At 50.9% G+C, this 19,506-nt stretch overlaps 1 long non-coding RNA gene across 1 annotated transcript in view; it reads right to left on the bottom strand.

Moving 5' to 3' along the window:
- The window catches only part of LOC309452486, a 231,305-nt gene extending 220,735 nt beyond the window's left edge, over window positions 1-10,570 (bottom strand). Inside the window, exon 1 of the long non-coding RNA XR_014186559.1 lies at window positions 10,538-10,570. This is a non-coding gene — a long non-coding RNA (uncharacterized lncRNA). The remainder of the gene's footprint in view (window positions 1-10,537) is intronic.
- Between the last annotated feature and the right edge of the window lie 8,936 nt (window positions 10,571-19,506).

Raw genomic sequence — 19,506 nt, 5'->3', positions numbered from 1 at the left:
GTTAAGGGGTTTAGGATCTCTTGTATCTGGTGTTGGCACAGCTAAAGCTTTGAATATTTTAGAAAATCAGGATGCTGGCTAGTTAAGCAAACTAACAGAACTTCAAGAGCTTTAAGTGGACTTTTGTTAGATATAGATTCTTTAAGACATGCCACATGGTAGAGTAGAGCTGCGACAGACTTTTGTTATTAGCTCAAGGACAGGGGTGTGAAGGATGTGATGGTCTCTGCTGTATGGATCTAAAAGATAAATAGATTTCAATCCATAAGGAAATTCAACAACTTATGGACCACTCCCAAAAGATTCAAAAGGATATGGGGTTTTTCGGCCTAGAAAGTTTGATGAACTAGCTGGGACTGGGAGAATGGGTCAAAGACCTTTTGCAAAGTCTGTTAGCTATTGTGATTATTGCAGTTATTGGGCTTTTGTGTTTAAGCTGTGTTTTATCCTGTATTAAGAGAATATTTGAGCACACGTTGAGACAAACTCTGCTCGTCCGAAAAGAAAAAGGGGGGAATTGTTGGAGAATGGCTAAGAGAGAAAGGGCATGAGACCCTCTCTACGAGGAGGATCTTTTCTAGTTAGCATAAGTAGGCCTCAGTTAGCATGAGCTGAGGGTAAGTGAGAAGGTACTGCCTGAGAAAGGCCTGGATAAACAAGTCTCAGGAGGCAGCTCCTGAGAAAGGCCTGGATAAACAAGTCTCAGGAGGCAGCTCCGAGATAACGAGGGAATTCACATACCAGGGGGGCCACAGAAGGGGATGGACTCATTATGTATGTTGGGATGGGCTCATTGCGTATGCTATCAAATCGGTGTTTGACGAGTAGGCATAACTAATCGAACCACTATAAAAGTCTGTGCTCTGTATCAATAAAGGGAAGAAGTATGCTTATCATTCACATTGAATTGGCCGCATTTCTTCCTCCGTCGCCGCAGGCCAGAAACTATGCCGGGGTCTCAATCCCCGACAGACTAGATGATCTTTTGAGGTCTCTTCCAATCCCAAACATACTGTGATACTGTGATACACAGCATCACAAAGTCACAGAGTAACAGAGTCAGAGTCACAGAGTCACATTAACAGTCACAGTGTCACAGAGTCAGAGTCACACTCACTGAGTCGCAGTAACAGCTACAGAGTTACAGTCATAGAGTCTCATTTATAGTTACAGAGCCACAGAATTACAGTGACAGTCACAGATTCACAGACTCACAGTCACAGTGTCACAGAGTCACAGAGTTACAGCGACAGTCACAGAGTCACAGTCAAAGTGTCATAGAGTCACAGAATTGCAGTACCACAGTCACAGAATCATAGTCACAGTCACAGAGTCAGAGTCACAGAATCATAGAGTCACAGAGTGAGAGAACAGAGTCACAGTCACAGTCACAGAGTTACAGAGTCACAGTGTCACAGAGTCACAGGATCACATTAACAGTCAAAGAGTCACAGTCATAGAGTCTCAGTCATAGTTATATAGTCACCGTCACAATAACAGTCACAGAGTCACAGTCACAGACTAACAAAGACACAGAGTCACAGTCTCGGTGTCAGTCATAGAGACACAGTGTCACAGTCAAAGTGTCTCAGTCACAGTGTCACAAAGTCACAGAGTCAGAGTCCCAGAGTCTGAGTAACAGTCTCAGTCACAGTGTCACAGAATCACTGTCACAGTCAGAATCACAGTCACAGAGTCAATATAACAGACACAGATTCTCAGTCACAGAGTCAGAGCAAGATACCATTTGAATGCCACTGTAAACTAATATCTATCAAAAAGGTTAAACCACACTGAAACTGCTCACAAAGAATACAAAGCCCTAGGAATACTTAGAAAATGTTTGTTTTGCCGGGAGCTTTAACTGCTCCAGACGCGATTCTTGCAACAGTTTCTGGTGAGTTCTTGAGGACTGGGGTGTTGTCATCTGTGTGTTCTGAAAATAACAGAAATACAGAAAAGAAAAACTATTTAGTCAATTCATGAGTGCATATGAATATGAGAATCCCTTTACAGATACAAATGCAAAATTTTGTACGTAACATCGCACTTCTATTGTCTCCACACACCATCAAGACATTTTGAGAATGCACAAGCAGCAAAATATTTTTCACAGAAGAGAAAAAAAACAACCCAACTACTTGGGAAACTTACACTGAGCCTAAAACACCAAGATCACTCCAAAAGGATGGTTTTTCTATTTATATTTACAGCACACTCTTCTTTAGACAATCAGGAAAGCCATCAGACCTTTTAGATTAAGCCTTAAACAAAAACCCCAACTACTTGAGACACTTAGACTAAGCCTAAAATGCAAAGATCACAGAATCACAGGATCGACTGTGTTGGAAAAGACCCCAGAGATCATCGAGTCCAACCCTTGGTCCAACTCCAGTCCATTGACTAGATCATGGCACTAAGTGCCATGTCCAATCTCAGTTTAAAAACCTGCAGGGACGGCGAGTCCACCACCTCCCTGGGCAGCCATTCCAACGCCTGACCACTCTCTCTGTAAAGAATTTCTTTCTAATATCCAGCCTAAATTTCCCCTGGCAGAGTTTAAGCCCATGCCCCCTTGTCCTATTGCTCACTGCCTGATCCACCTGGCTGTAACTTCCCTTCAGGTAGTTATAGAGAGTGATGAGGTCACCTCTAAGCCTCCTCTTCTCCAGACTAAACAACCCCAGCTCCCTCAGCCTCTCCCCATAGGTCTTATGCTCAAGTCCCCTCACCAGTAGTGCTGCTCTTCTCTGGACCCGCTCCAGCACTTCAATGTCTCTCCTGAACTGAGGGGCCCAGAACTGAACACAGTACTCCAGGTGTGGCCTCCCCAATGCAGAGTACAGGGGAAGGATCACTTCCCTTGTCCTGCTGACCACGCTATTTTTGATACAGGATCTCTCCATAAGGATGGTTTTTATACTGTACTTCCACAATCTGCTGGCAGCACAAAAAAAAAGCTGCAGATCTAGTTAGGCTCTGTCATGGTGGTTTGCTGCAGGGATCATGCATATCATGGGAATATTTCACCATTTCTGCTCTGGTTTTCAGCGTATTACACCAAAACACCCACCTGATGACATCATTTCAAAAGCCAAACCAGCCATTTGCAGAAATCACCTTCTTCAGGGAACTGAGAAACTGCTGAGCTAACACCAAGTCCTGCAGTGTCCCTGTCACCTGCAGAGTCACCGCATCCTCGCCACGGTAGCGGGCATTGTGACAAAGGTTCTGTGTCAGCTGGGTGTGGCAGCCGAGCGCCCCCTAGGGGAGGGGGAGCCTGTCAGCCCAGCCTGTCACTGTCACCTCACATTCCATTGCTGTGTCTACCAAAACATGGATCTGGCTTTTCAGGAAATCAGCTAATATGGAGCTTTAGCTGACAGGCAAATTCACTACAAGAGAAACTTGATTTTAACAGAACCGGGACATTCCACCCCAGGCCCAGCTCAATCAACTGATCCTCTAGTGTTGACCAACCAAGTGGCTTTTGCTAAATGTGACTCCCAGTTTTAAAAGGTTCCACCACCCAATGCCTTTAGTGTAGTTTTTAACAAACTATTGTACCTTTCAGTTTTCCCAGGGGCTGGTGCATGATATGGAATACGTCTGCATAGAGGAGTGGCAGGGAGTGATCTGGAGGTGCCTGAGCCTGCTGGCTCCCCTCCCAAGTCCCCCTGCCATGGTCACGGCCATGGCTGCATCCAGCACCAGGGTGCCGGCCACCTGGGGCTGCTCCTGGGCTGTCCCTGCCCTGCTGCCCTGCTGCCCTGTCCAGGGTTGGGAGGAAAGGCCACTGGGCTCTGCAAATCTTACTGGTGCTTGGCGATGCCCGAGGTGTCACTGAAGAGGAGGAGGTCCCTCTTCCTCGTTGCATGGCCCTGGCTCACCCGCACACGCTGCTGGAGCAGTGGCTCGCCTGATGCCGGGATGGGCAGGCACGGCTGCTCGGGCTCAGGCTCGTCCCTGCAGAGCAGACGGTGTCGGGCAGGAGAAAATTGGCTGCTGCATGGTCCGGCTGCTCTGGGCTGTCTCCCGGCCGTGCATGGGGGAGCCTACCTGTTAAAAACAACGAGTTTATCCCCATTAGGATCATAGGGAAGATCCCAATTAAGGAAAGTCACACTAATTAAAAAAGCCGAGTCTACCCCCTTTAAGATCGTAGGGAAGATCCCAATGAAGGAACTCAATGCTAATAAAAAGGCTGAGTTTAAGGAAATTGACACTAACAAAGAAGCTGAGTTTAAGGAAATCAACACTGTTAAAAAAAATATAAGTTCATCCCCATTAGGATCATAGGGAAGATCCCAATTAAGGAAATTCACACTAATAAAAATGCCAGGTTTATCTCCATTAAGCAGCAGCAAAGTCCAGCCCAGAGGGCAGCGAAACCCCCGTTATTTTGCGTTTGAGAAGAGCCCAGGATGTTCATCCCAGTTTGAGAAACTAAAACGGGGCAAAATGGGGATTTTGCTGCAAACGCGAGAACTTGAGTGTCCGGGTGTTTCATCTGGGGGTCGCTCAGGGGGAATAAAACACTCAAGGCCCAAAGGGATTCGCGGGAAACTGGCGACGGGCGTTTCAACTCCGATTGGGTATCGGGGGAACAGTTGGACTCCATGATCTTAAAGGTCTTTTCCAACGGAAGTTATTTGGGGATTCTAAAACCGGAGGAAACTGGGGGGTAAATTGTGGTGCAGGGGGGAAAAGCGGGGGATGTGTCCCCCCCTGTGACCCTCATGTCCCTTCCACGTCCGCTTTGTCCCCCACCCCCATGTCACCCCCCACGTCCCCTCTATGTCCCCTGTGTCCCCCATCCCGTGTGTCACAGAGGCACCCCAAAAGTTAGTTTTAGGCAGACAACAGGGTTCAAAACAAACTTTTATTCTGGTCAAAAAGGTGCAGCAGATTAACCGGTAAAGAACGGGCTTTTAGCACTCCAAGAACATAAATACAGGTTTGAGTATCAGTTGAGGAAATTATTGGGGTGCAGCAAATAATAACAATGGGGATCCACAGTGTGCTCGTGGCTCACCAAATACAACGCCAGAGCCCTCCCTGACTCCGGGAAAAGTACACACTTGCCTGAATCTGGCAAGGAATTACTAAAGAAAATACATGTGCTTATATTTAAACACAGAATACACTCACTTTGCCTAAGTGAGGAAAAATAAACAGAGACCCGTGATCCTGCGAGGAATTATTTCACTCACCCACATGGGGAGATGAGGGAATCCTGGTCCCGGGAGATTTCCTCAGGCAGCCATCCTGCCTAAGGGGGGGCTCTCGGCGCAGCATTTGGCCCACGCTCCGAGATGTCCACAGAGCAGGCAGCCTGGTTCTGAACATGTTTCTGAAAGAGCATATAGATTTATTCTAGTCAATAATGTAGAAAAATTTCTGTATATCTATTTTGACAACAGAGCCAAGAAGACCTGGAAGCAAAAAGAAAACCAAGAACCATACGTAGAGCGGAGAATGGGATGAAGCAAGTACTTCAAATTAATATGTAGAGAGATGAAAAAATCTCTAATCAGAGTGCTCCCCCAATTTATTTCACAGAAATTTTCATGCATAACAGAAGTTTGAATGTATGTGCACCGTGAATAAATAAATCGTTTTTGGATTTCAGTAAAGCTTTGATAGTGTCTCTCACAGCATTCTCCTGGACAAGACGTCCAGCACACAGCTGGATAAACACACAGTGCAGTGGGTGAGCAATCGGCTGACGGGCCGGGCTCAAAGCGTTCTAGTAAATGGGGCCATGTTGGGTTGGACACGTCACTAGTGGGTTCCACAAGCATCCATCTTAGTGCCAGCAGCCCTGGCTGTACATACAGACTGGGGCACAAGATGCTGGAGAGCAGCTCTGCAGAGGGACCTGGGGGTTCTGGGTGCAGTTCTGGGCGCCACAGGATAAAAAGGATATAAAGCTATTGGAGGGTGTCCAGAAGAGGCTGGTGAAGGGTTTGGGGAAGAAGCCATATGAGGAGCAGTTAAAGTCACTTGGTTTGTTCAGCCTGGAGAAGAGAAGACGAAGAGGAGACCTCATCACGGTCTGCAGCCTCCTCACAAGGGGAGGAGGAAGGGCAGGCACTGATCTGTCTGGCAACCAATGACAGAACCCAGGGAATGGCAGAAGATGTGCCAGGAGAGGTTTGGGTTGGACATGAGGAAAAGGTTCTTCACCCAGAGGTGCTGGACACTGAACAGGCTCCCCAGGGAGGTGTCACGGCCCCAACCTGACAGTGTTCAAGAAGAGACTGGACACCGTCCTCAGACACACGGGGTGACCTGTGGGGTGTCCTGTGCAGGGACAGGAGTTGGACTAATGATCCTTGTGGGTCCTTCCAACTCCCAACTCAGGCCAGTCTGAGCTGAAATGGCTCCCGAACGAGCTTTGTCTCCCACATTTAAGGCGCAGACACTTCGGGAAAGCCCGGGCGGGTCTGACACGGCCGGTGCCGCTGCCTGCCCACCCCGCTCCGCCCGCCGTGCAGCGCCGCTCCCCGCGGCCCAGCGGCTCCCCCTGGGCCCGGCCCCGGCCCCGGCCCCGTTCCGCCTCGGCCACCTGGCACTCCCGCTGGGCCCACGGCGCCTCCTTCACCTCGGTCACCAACACACACGGCACCTCCCGCTGCCCCGCGCCCGCCGCCTCATGGCCCCGGCACCCGAGCCCGCCCACTCCCAACGCCGACCAGCGCCGGGCGGAACTGCGGCTGCACCGCCCCGCGCTGCCCACGGGAAATGGAGTCCGGCCCGCCCGCCGCCAGGAGCCCCGCGACGCACCCGAGCGCTGGGGAGGGCGGCCCGGGACAGGGCGGGACAGGCGGGCGCGGTGGCCTCGGGCACCTCCCCAGCAGCCCCAGCGAGGCGGGGCCTCCCCTCTCGGAGGCGCCCAGCCCGGCCGCGGGCCTGGGGCAGCCCCAGGGCTCCAGGCGCCGTTCTCTCTCCAGAGCGGCTCCCACTGTGTCAGGGCCGCCCCGCCCGCCTGTTTTCGGCTCCGGGCTGAGGCAGCGCGCCCTGGCGGTGCCGTTGGTGCCACTGGCCCGGCAGCCGTTCCTCGGGCTGTCTTCTGCTTGCCCGGTGCCGCACGCCTGGCTGGGGCCGGGATGCGCGGGCCCCGGCGCGTGGGGAACTCGCTGTGTGGGTTTTGCCCCGTCAGCACAGGGGCCTCCGGGTGGTTCCCGGGCTCTGCGCCTCGGGATAAACCTCGGGAGCTGTGCTGGGCTGGCCCTGGCTGGACAGCAGGTGCCCACCAAAGCTGCTCTGTCACTGCCCTCCTCAGCTGGGCAGGAGAGAAGAGAAACAAAGCACTCATGGGCGAGACAAGGATGGGAGACATCACTCACCCATCACTGTCACAGGCAAAACAGACTCCACCACTGGAAATTAATTCATTACCAATCAAATCTGGGTGCAGTCATGAGAAATAAAACCTCAGTCTTAAAGCACCTTCCCAACACCCTCCATCCAAAGAGCTACAGTAAGAAAAACATTGGTCAGAAGGTTTTGCTTAAAAAACAGTCAATAAGGTTTGTCTTTGCATTATCAAAGGTTTGTTTCTCAGGCCACAGCTCCTTCAGCAAGGGGGTGGGTATTATTTAAGCCCTGGCAAATGGGTTTGTTCCATTTTTCATTAAAGAAACACTGGGATGGGAGACTCCGAAATAGCCCGATTTTCTATAATTTACACTGAAGCAATGGAGATGAAGGAAGATGTTCAAGCTGGACGTGTCTCCTGGCGCCATGATGTTGATATCAGGAGCTGGAGGAGCAGTTGGAACTTTCGAAACGTAACATTCTATACTGGCCGGCAACCGCCTTTGTTGACTCGGGCGGCTGCAGGAGGCACCAGCTACTTCATGCTGGTGCCTTTTGCTGACATTCGACGTTGAGAAAATGGGCGAAGTTGGGAAAAACTGCCCTTTCCAGCGTTCCCCAAATGCACAGGTAAATGCTGTAGATCTCAGAGTGCTTTGGATCCTTGATTTCTTGATACAGCCGTGTTGACAGGGAGGTCTGTTATGTAAGCGTAGAAGCTGATATGTCTCTCTGGGTCATGGCCACATCTGTAGATGAAATATCGGGTTTTTGGAAGTGGTGGGAAGAGGTAATGATCATCTGAACCTGGGAATTTCTCACGTGAACTGCACTCAGGTGCTCAGGGAACACATAAAAGTCATGGGTGAAGATCACTCATCTTTCGTATTGAATCAGGATTATATTGATTTTGAATACGTAGACCACGTTTATAATTTCTGCTTTTAGTTGCTTCCTGAAGTACTGCAAAATAAGTTATTGAGAAGAAAGTCCCGCAATGTGTGTTTGCCCTGTATTTAAATTCCACCTGCTGGAAATCCAGGGTTGGTGTTGGGCTCTCCATTATTGCACCCATTTCGACACTGGGGATTTTGGCATTAATGCCCGGGGGCTGGGCTTTGGCTCCAGACCCCAGTGTGTCTCAGGGGATGGCCCAGTTGTACTGACTGCAGTCCAAACGTGGCGTGTTTTGGAGATGCTGCTTTGAGACCCAGCTGTCAATGTCTGAATCTGGGTGAAACACCTTCAAATGCACAAACAGCTGGGAGATGGTGTGAGCAGTGCAGTGACAGCAGTCTAGAACACCAGTTCCCAGACTTGTAGTTTTTCGTTTTTTGCTGGGCATCTTTCTGGGTTTGATTTCCTGCTCCTTATTTCCCAAGGACCCACGTCCATTAATGGCAAGAGAGTCTGGTGTAGGATTTGCACTTGTACAGCTCATCTCATTGGGGATTGACCTGATTATCCTGTTGTGCAGGAAAGGAAACTCAACCACATGTCAGTTCAGTAACTTTCTGCCCAGCATCTCGTGGAAAGGCTGCAGTACAATAAGTAAACGGCTTCACTGTTCATCTGGTAACAGTTTGACATCGTGAAAGCTCAATTGACCTAATTCAGGAGAACTTTAGAGTTATCTGGAGCTCATGATAACTTTGAAGATAACTTTACGAGCTCTAAAATATCAGAACATGGTCCCACAAAATCTTGGTAATATGGTCCCAGCAGCAGACCGTGTCCTGCTCCATTTAGTCCATTTTTATTGTTCTGCTTACAACAGATGACAACTCTTTTCTCCTGCAGCAGAAGTACAGCCACATCTGTTTCTGGGAAAAACAACCCTCAGGCTGTTCGAGGATCAGTTGTGCCTTCCATCACAGCAAACCTTGAAATATAAATGGACTTTTCCTGCCACCTAGTGAGTGAAAATATTTTCTCTACTATTTGTTCATTAGAGTAAGTACATACACAAGAATGTCCTTGCGGTGCTTAGTAATCTCTATGAAGGTTCAAAATGTACCGTGGTAAATCAATGGCGTAGGATCTGCTACCGCAGTGAGTTCAGAGCAAAGAAAGGACTTGTATTGGCATTTGAATAGTGTTGCCATACGACTTTTTGAGCTGCCATGTTACAGATCTTCGTGTTGCAGGAAAGATGATGTCACAAGTGGTGATTCAGGCTGCTGGGATCCACAGAGCAGAAATGCTGCAGAAATCATTTGCAAGGGTATCTAATATCTGAAAATCAAATTAGTTTTGGAAAATAAAAAAGCACCATTACAAGTTTTGTTTGTTTGTTTTTTCTCATTCCTTTCTCAGAGGAGCTCTTGGCTTCCAGGAGTCCTGTTAGACGGCTGAACCTGGAGCAGGGAAAGTGTCCAGGGCAGGGCACCAAGACAGGTGTCAGAAATCAGGCAGAAGCTGGAGTGAGAGCAGCGTGACTTGTCACAGATGCAGGACCAAGGGGCCTAAAATCGAGTTGTTCATGGGCCTGAGCTCCAGAGCTGGAGACAGGTGTCATGAGAAAAGTCCAGAGACACCTCTGGTCAGAAGCAAACAGCCTGTGTTCCAGAAATTCCCCCAGGGAAAGGCAGCGTGTCCTGTCTGGGTGTGTTGAGCCCCCAGCCCCAGAGGAGCAAGGCAAGAACTTGGTGCTGTTTCTGTGAGTGCCCGCGCTGCTTTCTTTACAGTTTGCACAAACCCAGCAGCCGCGCCTGGCAGCTGGGGCTCTCCTAAACAAAACGCAGGCACATTTTGGTGTGCTGTGAGTCAGAGAAGATGCGCTAGAAGCCCAATGGACATGGGTAACCTCTAGAAGAGCCATGTCCAACAATCAGAACGAGAAAATAGATCCAACCCTTTTTCTCTTTACCGAAAAATGCATACATTCAAAGTCCATGTGTCCCAGAATAGCACTGCAAGCATTTTAACTGCATTTGTCCTTTTTAATACTTAGAAATCCTGCACAGGCCACGTGCTGCTCCAACAGGAACGTGCTGGGGACACCCGGGTTTCCCATGGCGGCCTCTGCGCTGCCACCTGCACAAGCACCAACAGGCCGGCAGCTGTGGGCTCAGCTCCGGCGGGTCCCGGGACCGGGGGCTCCAAGGGCCTGTTTGCACACGGACCTTTGTGTGCGCGCCCTGGCCGCGGGCGCTTCTCCCGCCCCCATCCCGACCCGCCGCTCACCCCCGGACCCGCCGCTTGCCCCCGGGACCCACTCAGGAGCCTCCGCTCGGCCCAGCGCTGCAGCCGGAAATTGCGTCACCGGGACGGGCGAGGCGAGCCGCGCTGCCGGCAGGACCCCGCCAGAGCTGTCCCATTATTCGCATGACCCACCAAGTTTTTATATGAAATCTGATTGAGCTGAACCGTTATTAAAATAAAAAAGTCTCTGGGTAGCCGTGCCGTCATGGTGGCTCAGTGCAGTGGAAAATCCACTGAACTGAAGATCAGCCTCGGCTCTCAAATAAACTTCTCCCTCCCCCGCTCCGCAGCCGCTGAACCCGCAGCACAAAGTGCGATCGGCACGTCCCGCGGTCACACGGTGTCCGCGCTCGCTCGTCACCTCACTCGCTGGCTGCAGCAGCACTAAGGGCCTGTGGATTCCACACCTGGAGTGTTCTGTCCTGTCACAGAGGAAAAGTCTTGGCTGCGAGCGACTATGTGTACGTGGGGACAGGAACAGTGGGGTACAAAAGGTGCTAAGGAGCCATCAACTGCCCTATTGAAGGCTCCGGATCATGGGGGGATGTGCAACTGCCACAGTGGGGCATTGTGACGTCACTGGTGATGTCACAAAGGGCCCTGCCCAGGCACCCCTATAAAAGCGGGGCCAGCTTGCAGAGCTGCATCCTCTGGCAGGACAGGGCGGCGGCCAGCCCACCATGGCCCGGTACCGGCGAAGCAGGAGCCGCAGTCGCCGCCGTGGCCGCCGCCGTGGCCGCCGCCGCTACCGGAGCCGCTCTCGCCGCCGCTATGGGCAGAGCCGACGCCGGCGGTACAGGAGAAGCCGCCGTCGGCGGGGGACACGGCGCCGCCGCCGCTGAGCCGACCCCGGCACTGGCGTCTGCGGAACCGGCAGAGCCTTGGCCAGCACCACCGCCACACCAGTGCACCACCACGGCTTCACCAATAAAGCTGGAATGATGGCACAACGTGTGCGTGTGTCTCTGGTGTCCCTGTGGGCGAGCTGTGTGTCCCATGGGTGCGTGTCTGTGCTGGGCACATATATCCCATGGCTGGCGTGTCCAGGGCAAGCACATGTTTCCCTGCTCCTGTACTGGGTCTGACTTGTCTCAATGACCCAGCCCATCTCTGTGTCCTAGGCCATTTATGTCCAGCCCACCTCCTTGTCCCAGTCCATCTCCACATCCCACCACATCTCCACGTCCCAGCCAGTGTCTGTGTCCACAGCCTATCTCCATTTCCCTGCCCACCTCTAAGTCCCAGGTCATCTCCAGGCCTCCTGGAAAATTTTCCCACAAGGAAAGAGTGGGTGGCCCTGTGGCATCCCCAGGGATTTTGGGCTATGAATTTGCTAAGGTGTGAGGTACTCTTGGCTTTTGCCTTTGCATGAAGTTCTCCCAGTTCCATGTGCCTACCAGGCAGAATCCCAGACAAATGCAGAAGTGGATGGAGATCAAGTCAGAGGTTATTGAGGAAAGCTCAACCCTTAATAGTCCATTGGACCAGATGGGAGGAATCCAGGGATGTTGAGAGACCAGGCTGATGTCATAGCAGGGCTTCTCTGATGCATTTTGGAAGGTCGTCATGACTGGAGAAAGCAAATCTTTCATACATCTAAAAAGACTCAAAAACTGGTCAGGGGAATTCCAGGCTGCAGTGGCAGAGGCCAGGGGCTGCGTGGCTGGGCAGCAGCCCTGTGGAAGTGGCTCTGGTAGTCCCTGAGTTCCACTAGGGAAAGCAGGAACCAGCAGCAAAGGTGGCCAACAGCCTCCTGGGCCATAAGAGCAGGAGCACAGCCAGAAGAAGTGATTCTCCCCCTCTGCTCAGCACCTTTTACACTATATCCAGAATACTTCACCAGATCTAGACCCTGGGCAGTGACAGTGAGACATTGGCAAAGAGGAGCCAGTGCACTGGAGGGCCAAGAAGATGGTAATCCTTCCATTGTCCTTCAAGTGTTTTTGTGATTTCCCCAAGAATATCAGTATCTACAACAACAGAAAAAGCATTCAATTGCCCGGTATAAATATCTGCAGCAAAGAGATCTGCATTTGTGGTAGCCATTTTGGGCAATGGCAATAAATGACTATTTGCTATATAAAGCATAACACCCCATCCACAAGTACATATCTAACATGGCTCAGACAAAAGGCAGGCTTGAAAAGTCACCCTTTGTGTCCCCAGGTGTCATGGACACTGCTGGTTTCATTCTCCAGAGCAGCAGAGGTTGGATCCCCTTCCAAGGATGGACTCCCTGCAAGGAAAGCAGAGCCTGGTTCTGTCCTGGTTTTGTTAAAAACAAGTTTCTCTTTTGGTGAATTTTGCCTGTCAGCTAAAGCTTCATATTAACTGCATTTTCCTGGAGAACCAGACACACGTTTTGGTAAACCTAGCAATGGAATGCAAACTTATTGATAAGCATGGATGGACATCTCGCGAGAGGGACAACGAGAAACCGGTGACCAAGAAACTGACCAACTGTGTATAACATTCCATTCACGTGAATAGTTCCAATAAAAGTGGGAGATCACGAGGATCTCGCCCCTTTTTGCCTTTTTGCCTTTTCCCTTCTGCTTATGGCCGACATTAGGAGAGGACCTTGCTAGTCGTCCCTGCGAACTGAGGCCGAGTGAGAGACTGAATCCAGCTCCGCTTGGCTGCAGAGTCTAATCCAGGACTTTGGTTGCCGACTCTGCAGTTGCTGAGACATTCAAGATTGCTTTTGTCTATTTTGTATTATTTTCTCTATTCTTATTAGTAGCATTAGTAAAACACTTTTAATTTTTCCAACTCTCTTCTCTCTGTCCTTCTTTCCTTCCCGATCGCCTGTCCTGAGTGGGAAGGGGGGAGAGGGAGGGGCAAAAAGGGGGAAGTGGGGGGTGGAGAGGGGGTTAACAATACATCTGCCAGGGTTTTATTGTCACCCCACAATCTTAACCCTTGACAGATTCTTACTGGCAATTCACTCAGCATCTGTTTTGATTTATTTGGTGTTTTTCTGTGACCACATTTTCTGCACAGAAGATCATAAACAGAGAACCACTGCAGAAGACATGGTCACAAGGGCCCTGTTATGGCCAAGAAAGCTCATCATGAGTGCTGGAGGGAGCCAGGAAGACGGTTAATAAGCATTGGAATGATCCAAGAACCTCAAAGACTCCTCTGAAGAGTGGCCTTGAGCAGCTGTGACTGGTCGTATGGAGGTCTGGGAAAGAGAATCGGGGTGGATCAGTGAGAAACAAGCTGATGGTTGTTGGTTCCTTACAACCATTTACCATTTCTGAGTCTGGAAATTGAAAGCAGTCGATTTCTTCAGGTGGACAAGTAGGAGAAGGAGGTTTCACATAGGAACATGGCAGGAAGCAAAGTCCCTCCTGTGCAAATGAGGGCTGATTCTTGTGTGCCCACCTCAGCCTAGGAGATGGGGAATGCCCACTGCTGGGCGTGTCTGTGCTCAACCATGCCCCAGGAGCTGAACCTGCCCTTTTCCCCTTCATCACTCCTCACACTTGGGTGGACCTCAGGAAACATCCGTGGCCTGGAGGATGCACAAACCTCCTCAGTGAGGTCCCATTACTGCAGGGGAAGAGGGAAGTCTTTGTGCTCCACATGGGAGTACAAAGAGAAAAGGCTGTGTGTGTGGCAATAAGCGTGTTAAAGTTAGGAAGAAGCCCTTAAATAGCATGGGTAAGGTGGGGTCATGCTGAATTGAATTAGGCTGCTTTTTTTTTATTTGAGGCAGCAGAAGGTGGTGGGTGTGTAATTCAGTGCTGGGATATGGAGTGAAGATTCAAGGAATTCTGGAGGCTAGGACAGCTTGGATGTCAGGGGAGCAGTAGCAGGGCTTTGGAAGAAGCGGTTGCCCAGAGAAGTTGCGGATTCCCCATCACTGGATTTGTTCAAGGCCTGGGGATGCAAATCCCCTCAGGTACAATGGAGCTCATCGCTGACGCTGAACTACGGCAGAAAAGGAGGAGTCTCAGGACATCACCTGTCTCAACCGCAGCCATCGAGTGGGATGAGGATGAACTTGTCTGCGCCTGCTTTGTCTCTCCATCACAGAGCGTGGCGAGCAGTGAGGGCAGCCAGAGGTCTGGCAAGAGAGGTTGTGGTGTGTCTTGGTTTTGGTAAAAACAAGACCCGTTTCTCTTTTAGTGATTTTTTCCTTTCAGCTAAATTCTTCTAATGCCTTCTAGGTAACCGCACTTTTCTGAATTTTCGCCTGCATGTTTTTCAGATGCTGTACTCTGAAAGCTGATAAGATGACCAGAGGAATGCTGAAGAAGCTCACGTTTAGATTTATTACTATGGTAACCAAGGTTAACTGATAACGAGACATAATTGCAAGGGGGAGCGTACAGAACAGGTGACTAAAACTGACCAACTGCATATCCCGTCCCATAATCGTCATGCCTCCTATAAAAGAGGGAGATCATGAGGGTCTCACTATCTTTGACCATGGCCAGCATCTAGAGAGGAACCTGACTGTCTGCCTGAGATCTTAGGCCTCGATCCAGACCCTGCATCCTTGAACCCAGTATCTGGTTTTACTGTGAAGTCCCGACCATGACTTCGGGTGCCTGCCCTGCAGCTGCTGGAGCCACGCCAGCTCCTAGCTCTGCTGCCACTGGAGTGGCGTCAGCTCCGTATGGACATTCAAGATTGAGGTTTGTATATTTTGTATCATTTTCTCTATTTATTAGTAGCATTAGTAAAGCTTTTTAAAACCTTTCCAACTTAAAAGACTCTCTTCCTTCTTCCTTCCTTATCATCTTTTCCATCAGGAGAGGGAGGGGGAGGGATTAACAGAGAGCATCTGTCATGGTTTATTGTTGCCTTGACGTGGTGTCAGCAGCCAGGTGACCCTGGGGACAGCCTGGGATTGTCATGGAAATGCACTATGACATCGGGAGGCTGTGCTATTACATCACCTGGCTGATCCGGGGCTAGGACCTTCCTCAGATCTGCTTTCCTGCTTCAATGTGTGTTTTCAGGGTGCACATGAGACAGAATGAGCATCAGCAGAGACCAGGGGAACTTTCCAAAGCACCTGATTTGTACACTGTCTTTGCACTCAGTGAGGGAGGTGATAAATGGCACAGTAGTCACAGGGAAATGCTGGGCAGCAAAGTGTTTGCCTGCTGAGGCTGGACAGGCTGAAGAGGGTCCAGAGAAGAGCCACAAAGATGATGAAATGACTGAGCAGCCACCATATGAGCAAAGGCTAAGAGATCTGGCCTTGTTCAGCCTGGAGAAAAGGCGGCTCAGGGAGACCTCAGCACCATGTTCCAGTGTTTCCAGGGTGGCTCCAAAGATGGAGACTCCCTTCGTACAAGGAGTCCCATGGAAAAGATGAAGGACGATGGGTACAAGTTAATCCTGGGGAGATTCCAACTGGGCTCAGGAGGGAAATTTTTCACCACGAGAACAATCAGCCATTGGAATAATAACCCCAGGGAAGTGGTGGATTCTCCAACGTTGGACAATTTTGAGATTCAGCTGGACCGGGTGCTGGGCCAGCTCATCTAGACCGGGTTTGTATCAAGAGAGGCTGAGCCAAGTGATCTTTGTGGTCCCTTCCAGCCTGACATTCTGTGATTGTATGAGAATGTACAGGTGTGTGTGCAAATGTTTGCGTGTGCATGTGTATACACATGTGGGTGGGTCTGGACGTGTGTGTGTGTACATGGGTGTGTATGTGCACAAGCATGTATCTGTGTGGGTGCATGTGTACATATGTTTTGGGGTCTGTGTGCACACACATGACTGTGTGTGCAACCAGGTCCCAGGAGCTGAGCTGCCGTGGTGGTCTGTCATGGGGCATCACACTGACAGGCATCCACATCTGGGACGGACACTTCTGGGGGTTACGGGCTTCTCCAAAACCAGATTTCTCATTGACCTAAACTACGTCACTACCACCACTACTACTACTGCCAGCAGTGCCAGGCCAGGGCTGACAGGCTCCACCTCCCCTAGGGGGCGCACGGCTGCCACGCCCACATGACGAGGCATTTTGTCACAATGTTCTGGTACCGTGGCGTGCGGGGTCAGTGGTGCCACTGCACATGGCAGTGACGCTGGTGACAGTCGAGCTCAGCCTGCGCTGCTGCCCCCGCCCCGGGTCACCTGTCCCCATGCTGCTGTGGGCCCTGGCTGGGCACGGCGGCCGCAACACCATGTGCTGCAGTAGCCACCATTGCGGAGCAGGGACCGCCTGGCCCAGCCATGTCCTGTATAAAATGGAAAAATGGAGCAGAAATTGTGAAATACACCTGGCATGTGGCACCCGCCCGCCTGCTCAGGGCCACTCTTGGGTGCCTTCATAGCCCAAAATCCCTAGGGATGCCACAGGGCCACTCACTTTTTCCTTGTGGGAAAATTTTCCAGGAGGCCTGGAGATGACCTGGAACATAGAGGTAGGCAGGGAAATGGAGATAGGCTGGGGACACAGACACTGGCTGGGATGTGGAGATGTGGTGAGATGTGGAGATGGACTGGGACATGGAGGTGGGCTGGGACATAGAGATAGGCTGGGACGTAAATGGCCTGGGACACAGAGATGGGCTGAGTCATTGAGACAAGTCAGACCCAGTACAGGAGCAGGGAAACATGTGCTTGCCCTGGACACGCCAGCCATGGGATATATGTGCCCAGCACAGACACGCACCCATGGGACACACAGCTCGCCCACAGGGACACCAGAGACACACGCACACGTTGTGCCATCATTCCAGCTTTATTGGTGAAGCCGTGGTGGTGCACTGGTGTGGCGGTGGTGCTGGCCAAGGCTCTGCCGGTTCCGCAGACGCCAGTGCCGGGGTCGGCTCAGCGGCGGCGGCGCCGTGTCCCCCGCCGACGGCGGCTTCTCCTGTACCGCCGGCGTCGGCTCTGCCCATAGCGGCGGCGAGAGCGGCTCCGGTAGCGGCGGCGGCCACGGCGGCGGCCACGGCGGCGACTGCGGCTCCTGCTTCGCCGGTACCGGGCCATGGTGGGCTGGCCGCCGCCCTGTCCTGCCAGAGGATGCAGCTCTGCAAGCTGGCCCCGCTTTTATAGGGGTGCCTGGGCAGGGCCCTTTGTGACATCACCAGTGACGTCACAATGCCCCACTGTGGCAGTTGCACATCCCCCCATGATCCGGAGCCTTCAATAGGGCAGTTGATGGCTCCTTAGCACCTTTTGTACCCCACTGTTCCTGTCCCCACGTACACATAGTCGCTCACAGTCACGTCCTCCCCACACCACCCTGACAGAGCTTGACTAGATACACAGCATCTTTGGTTTTCAGATCATTGTCCTGACTCGGTCTGCAAAGGTAAAGACTTTTCATATTTAAAGCAGATTTAAAGGCAGATTACAGGGAGTGGCTGATGGTGCTTTAAAGTATTTAGTCATATCCAGCTTGTGTACGTACAGCATAAAAACCATTCTCATGGAAAGAGATTTGTATTTTAGGGTTACTCAGTACAAGTGTCTCAGGTAGTTGTTATTTTGTTTGGGCCGTATGCAAAAGGTCACAAGGCTTTTCCTCCTCATCCAGAGACCGATGTGGTGTAGGCCAAGGCAGAGCACGGGGGGCTCCAGGCACACACTGGTCTAGGAAGCTTTTCAAGGCTCTTTTCACATGTCATTTCATTTGAGTCTCTCTGCTCTGCAGAAAGTGAGTCAAAGGAATTCCTGTGCCCCTGGTTAACTCAAACTAGATGTTTAGCTGAACAGGGCAGATACCACTTGAGTTGGAGCCAATTCTGCTCTGCTTGTGAAAGCAAGCTCAAAAAAACCCAAAATGTCTGTGATCCAGATTCTAGCACTGCCTGTTGCATTTGCGTTTCCATGTAAAGCACTGGGCAGCTGAGAATTGTGGTTGTTGCCGGATTAAGCTCCAAGAATTAGTCAGAGGTGGTGGATGCTCTTCTGTGTTCTGTCCCCCTTGAGCACCAGCAGCACAGGTGAATCATTTTCAGGTAACAGCCATGGCAGTAATGGGGCAGAGTTTTCATGCTTGGGCTACATGGCTGGTTTGTGCCCGGGGAAGCGCATCAGCCTTTAGAATCTGGTTTGTGCAGGTGAGACACCTGGAAAGTGAGTCAATTTTCTCCATGCAGTTAGAAGCCTTTCTTTTTCAGAGCTGGCACCGTCGTTGTTTGGATTTAGTTTGAGAACAAGAGGAACACCCAGGACAGAGTTAAAATTTTTAGTTGTTGGTGTCTGAGAGCCAAGGTCTGAGCTCTGCCCACGGGTGTGAGGAGCTGGGAAGGGGGGATGGATGGGGCAGAGCTTGACTGACACCCAGACTGGTCAATGAGAATATTCCATTAGCGTCATGCTGTGTATTTAAGGAAAGTCAGGATCTTTGGGCTGGGGTTTTTCTCAGAGCCAGGACAGAGACCTGTTCAGGGCAGTTCTGTTTGGGAGTTTCTTTATTCCAGCCTTTTGCCATACTGCCATTTTGCAGAGGCCTCTGGGCCTTTCTGCCTTTTTCCCTCTTGTCTCCGGGATCGGCTGTTGGGACCAGGTGCTGCTTCCTGGGACCGGCTGCTCGGTGCAGATGGAGTTGTGAGGAATTGCATCAAATGTCTTCCATTTTCTATTCTATTTCCATTTTATAGATATTAGTAATAGCAGTATACTAGTGCTGTTTTGTTATTTTATTAAACTGTGTTTATGTCCATACAAGTTTCTCTCTTCCCTTTTGATTCTCTCCCCTATTTGGGGATCGTGGGGCAGTGAGCGAGCGGCTGTCGCTGTTATATTGCTGGCTCAAGTTAAACCACAACACCTTGAAATCTGGCTGGTGACCATGACCCAGAACACGTTGCCTGCTGTGCTCACTGGGGCCGCTCAGAGCTGCCGTTCCACCATCCTGCTCTCTTGGGCTGCTCTTTCCTCCTGTAACTATCAGAAATAAATTACTCAAAACACATAATAGGAATTGCTGATTTTCATTCTCTGCTCTGTTTAACTCAGGTAGAGGCTGGTGCTGTTGGGTTGGCAAAA

The sequence above is a fragment of the Streptopelia decaocto genome (genome assembly GCF_964273445.1).
Source record: "Streptopelia decaocto genome assembly, contig: HAP1_SCAFFOLD_102, whole genome shotgun sequence".
NCBI lineage: Eukaryota > Metazoa > Chordata > Aves > Columbiformes > Columbidae > Streptopelia > Streptopelia decaocto.
This window is presented reverse-complemented; position numbering and strand designations above follow the sequence as displayed.